Raw genomic sequence first — 5,697 nt, 5'->3', positions numbered from 1 at the left:
AATAAAGTATAATTATTACGCAATTCCATACAGAATTATAAAAAAAAATTAAGAGTAGAGATGAGTAATGACGAGTTTATGTTAAAAAAAACCTGTGTAAATAAATATTTAGTACAAAAAATAACAAATACGGTTGTAGTATTTCGTAAGCCAAAGGTTATGCGATGTCCCACATAAGACAATCACGTTTTTCAGTCGAAAAAAGAGTTCTTAAACTATTTAATTTTAAGGGCAACAGACTTAGGCTGAGTTGCACCACCTAACTTTGACCGTAACTTTAACAATAACCGGTGTATTTTGTATGAAGTTTGACAGATTTTTGACGTTTGTCAGAGTTAAAGTAAGATGGTGCAATTCAGCCTTAGTTTTCTCTTTGCAAATGTAGTAAAATAACAAAATAGGAGCTTACAGTTGTAAATACATCTTGCCTTCCTACGTCCGCTGGATCGTCCATAAAACGAACTCACGTCTACAAATCTCCTAAAACATGATTTGAAATATACTAGAATACGTCAAATAAAATTAATCCTCAGAAAGCGATACAATATGTTTGTGCCGGAGTGAGGAAAACTCAGCATTTGAAACAGATGTCTCGGAGTTATAGAGGGAGCAGAAGTAATATAAATCTGCAATCACTATCGTTGTAAAATATTGTGTTTTTAATTTGTTATCAAAAAATTAAAGGATTGCAGTGTACGGGACTATTCCCAGCTCTCGTTCCCACCGCTGCAACTCCTGTGTAGCCAGGATCTACAGCTTGACCGCCAATAAAAACCCAACTAATGAAAGTCAAGTTTGTTGTTGTGGATTGTAGTGTACTGAAAATATCATATTATAGTTTTCCCTAGAATCATTCCACAAAAATTCGTATCAAGCCTTTGATTATTTCAGATATTAAATATACCCATATTTTCTGACGATATTTTTTATGAATTCATTGAAACTAAATTGTGTGAACTTTTAGTTTCAATGAATTCATAAAAAAATCTCTAGTTGCACTTCCTAACTTTGACCGTGTCTTTAACGATAACCGGCGTTTTTTGTATGGTATTTGACAGATTTTTGACGTTTGCTAAAGTCAAAGTAAGATGGTGCAACCCAGCCTCAGGATCGCGGGTTTCGCTTTTTGTCACAGAAATCAGAAGCTTGTTTCAAAAATCAAAATTAATTTGGAAGGAATTTGAGAAGTAGACTGTCTTGTTTAAATGTGGCAACTCTTATATGAGTTTGTCTGTACTGTGTGGAAAGCTCAACACTTTAGCACGCAAGCCACTTTGCGCTGGCAAAGACGTTTGAACATATTATTTGACATGAGCTAAGATTATCTTTAGTTTGAAACTTTTTAAAATAATTTTTATTCCTGTATTCCAGTGAAATGTAATGTACTATTAAGGATGTAATTAAAATAATTTAAAATTAAATAAGTAGGTATACCAATTTTTATTATTCTCTTTTGTGAAAATACTAGTTTAAACTACTCACACCTGTATTCAAAAACGATGCTTATGTAAAGCAGCAAATCGAACGCACAGCCTTGAATAGAGCCAGCCTCTGTGATTGGTTGGTTCGTGTGCGACCCTGTGCGTCTACGCGCACTGTGAGACCTCATAGTAATGTTTGTGTCAGTTCATAGGTATACAAGGTTCTAGTACTTATAGTATAACAAAACAATTAAGATAATAAAGCGACTACACATTTTAACGGAAGCAGGTATTCTCTCGGTCAACAAGCGGCTCAACCCGGCTTTATTTGAACTTAATTAGGTCGGTGCACTAATTACAATGGATCTTACGTCTAAAGGGTATTGTCTTCGACATCGTTACTTATTAATGTAATGAAGAACTTGAGCTTTCATGATAAAAAGGGACTTTACGGGAAGATTTTCCACTCATTAAGTGAAGTGAAGGCATTTTAATAATTTATTAAAAGTGCACATATGAAAGTTTATAGTCAACTGACATTGTCAACCTTTGCGTCAATCAATCCTCGTAACACGATGCTTATCTGGGTAAGTGCATCTTATTTGATGCAACTCAGCCTAAGGATGAGTTGTTTTTGTATGAACTTTAACCGGTGCGTTTTGTATGGAGTTTGACAGACTTGACTTTCACTGACAAAAATTAATACTTACATTAGTATTGTAATTAAATTACAATATAATATTAGTTAGTTTAACTACAAAATAAACAGTGCGGTAGGTACCATACAATTATGACGTCATAATTGGGCTTGATACTCGTATTACTGTGGGCTAATTAGAGCCGCCGGCGAAATGAATACAAAATGGGCCCCAAATTGAGTGCAGACTGTATGCTGGAGCTATTTATTTAATGTACTTAATGGCTATTGAGGTTTTTGCATTAATGCTAATTATGTCCGGTAGGTAGGTAATTTTTAATTAAAAAAAACGTCAAGGAAACAAACCAAGCCCGGCAGCAGCGTAACGTGGTTTCGGCAGCTTTATGTCATTCTTAAAAACTACACACCAAGTGTGGTGTCGGCGGCATTAGTCAAAAGAATCATATCGACGACTTATACTTTCTATGACTCATGTCGACAGGTCGAGTCTTCGTAGCTTGGTCCAAGTCGCTGATTTGAATTTATAAATAGTTTTTCTTCCAGTGACTGGGCCCACTTTCAATACTTGTTTTATTAATAAATTAAACACCAAATCAACAAAAATCTACTCAAAATTTGGCCAAGTCACTGGAAGACTCGGCTGGGTTTGGTGTGTAGATCATCCAAAAGCGAGATATGAGTCTGACGTGGATTTAAATGTACCTACTTCCTTACGTATGAGGCGTATTTCAGTGTCCGACTATTCGATGATTTCTATTTCTAGTTCGTAGTTCGATGACGAATCAAACTCTTTTTTGCGTCAGGAAAATGATTGTAGGTTTCAACCCATGGCTTTTCTTGTATAAATAACTATATTTTCAGTAGTCTTAACTCAACGGACAGACGGTAGAGGCGGATCGATTGAGCCGATCAAGTAATGGACAAGTTCTGTTCCAGATACTCTGGAATTTGCCTGGAACCGATTAAGCTGTTTGTATCTGCTTTTGTTAGTTGACTTAATTTGATGCTATTTTTGGTCTAGAAATCTAAACTACATATTTCGTAAATAAGCATGTAGCTTTAGAGTGCGTGTCGGTCCAAAATCATGAATCTAATTTTTAGTGAAATTAGAATGCTACAGTCACATACTTTTGTTAAAACCATTTAATACTTACGTACATCGAACACTTTTTATTTTTTTTATTCTTTATTTGATTTGGGGCTTTTATCCTCATGGATATGTCAGCCCCATTGTATCTTCACTTACAAACAACATAATAATATACTTAACTTAGAAACAAGTCAAAATAGGTACATATTTAGGTAGATACTTACCTAAATTTATAAAAGGAGTCACTGTTCTGTTAAATTTATTAAATTGCAAAGTTTTCTAGCAGTTTCCGACCTTGGCTCTTACTTGATTATTATGCGGAAGACAGCAAAATAAGCTTTGTGGTAACTTATGTATATTTGTGTAAGAAGTCTCATTATTATTTGTATGCTATACTAAATAAATATGCTTAAAACATTTTTACACTGCGCTTCTAGTCCCAAACTAAGCAAAGCTTGTACTATGGGTACTAGACAACGGATATAAACATACTTAAATACTTTTTTTTGTAAATACATGCTTATTATACATAGAAAACACCCAGTCCAATACAAACAAATATGTTCATGCACACAAATGTTTGTACTGTGCGGGAATCGAACCCGCTACCTCCGGAATAGTAGTCCGTTTCGAACCACTATACCAATCGGCCGACCAATACTAAGTTAGTTATCGTTACATTGTAGAGACATTATTTCTACACAATATGCCTTAACAATCTATTTTATTTTAATGTGCTTGCTAAATAATGCAACCCATGCATAATTTTGCAAAATATACATTAAAAATTCCCTTAAAAGCTTGCAGACTTCTCACAACATTTTTGTGAATAAAAGCGCATCGCAGCGAGACGAGCGCTGTTGATTTATATTGCCCACTTATTTACCGTCCGGTAATTGGCGTAAGCTTCTTTTCAGAATAATTTTGGTCCTATTAGACCCCGAGTTTTTGTTTCGCAGGTATTTTATACTTGTCTTGTTACTGCTGTTTATTTTTATTTTCGTTTTTAGCTCGTCTTTTGGCTTTGTATTTAATGTAGATATTTTGTTTTTGGTAGTTAGGTACTAGAACACAATAATAATATTATCTAGGCTCAAATGGCAATGCCAGATTTTGTATGGAAGGTGGCGTCTTTTTTTTTTCGCGCGGCCATCGACCAAACTTTGTTTTTTGATTTCAAAATAGTGTTTTAAACCAAACTTACTATGGCATGTTTACCTCTAAACTCAGTCTGAACTGAGTTACGAGCATTACAAGTTTAATTATTTTCATACTAGATTTGCTTTTTGCGCGCAAGTTTTGTAAGAAATTGCAACAAAATATTGCGCTATTTTTTTATTGCGCTGATTCTGCTGCATACTGATGTCTGGAGCCTTTAATGGATGGTATTGTTTGTTTACACATAAAATGTCATTATTTTGTTGCAATTTCTTACAAAACTTGCGCCCAAACAGCAAATCTAGTATGAAAATCATCAAACTTCTGATGCTCGTAACTCAGTTCAGACTGAGTTTAGAGGTATACATGTCATACTAAGTTTGGTTTATTACACTATTTTGTAATCAAAAAACAAGGTTTGGTCGATGGCCGCGCGAAAAAAAAAAGACGCCAATTTCCGGCATTGTCTTTTATTAATTCGTTATGTTATATAACTACTTTTGCCTACAGAATAGAAGTTAGTAATCAGCATCTTCTATCACTTTCTATTACATAACTCGAAACAACTGACAACCACAATGAGCAAAATGAGTAAATCAAATATTAACCCTTATAATTGCATCAGGCATCAGAGAGTTGTGCGCCGCCAAACATCCAACTATTCCCTCAGAGAGAGCTGCAACTGACAGGTTATACTATTGTTGCTTGAAACGCCACGGTAATAGTTTAATTTCTTGTACTGTTAATGCCGAATAGTTGGTAGTTAGAGAGTTAAAGGGATCCCTTGGTTGGTTAAAAGTTGCAAGTAAACAATTTTTAACTAGTCGTTTTAGTGGAGTGGCTCATATGATATTTAGTAGGTACATAATGTATGACGCAGGTTAATACATAAGATTGTGGCAATATTTACATGCGCTTTAAATTACATTTAAGAGCTTCCACTGCCTAAAAATACGAGTAAACCACTTTTTTACTAAGTACACTTTTTCAATTACAATAAACCCACATATAAGTTTCTTTGCACAATAATATGTGTGTTGCCAGTGATGGTATACGGATCTGAGACGTGGTCGCTTACTATGGGCCTCATAAGTAGGCTCAAGGTCACGCAAAGGGCGATGGAGCGGGCTATGCTCGGAGTTTCCCTGCGTGATCGAATCAGAAATGAGGAGATCCGCAGGAGAACCTAAGTAACCGACATAGCTCGCAGAATTGCTAAAATCAAGTGGCAGTGGGCGGGGCACATAGCTCGTAGAGACGATGGCCGTTGGGGCAGGAAAGTTCTCGAGTGGCGACCACGGGCTGGAAGACGTAGCGTGGGCAGGCCTCCTACTAGGTGGATCGACGATCTGGTAAAGGTCGCGGGAAGA

Source organism: Ostrinia furnacalis, unplaced genomic scaffold, assembly GCF_004193835.3.
Source record: "Ostrinia furnacalis isolate ACB-3 unplaced genomic scaffold, ASM419383v2 OfSCF2870, whole genome shotgun sequence".
In the NCBI taxonomy this organism is placed as follows: Eukaryota; Metazoa; Arthropoda; class Insecta; order Lepidoptera; family Crambidae; genus Ostrinia; species Ostrinia furnacalis.
This window is presented reverse-complemented; position numbering follows the sequence as displayed.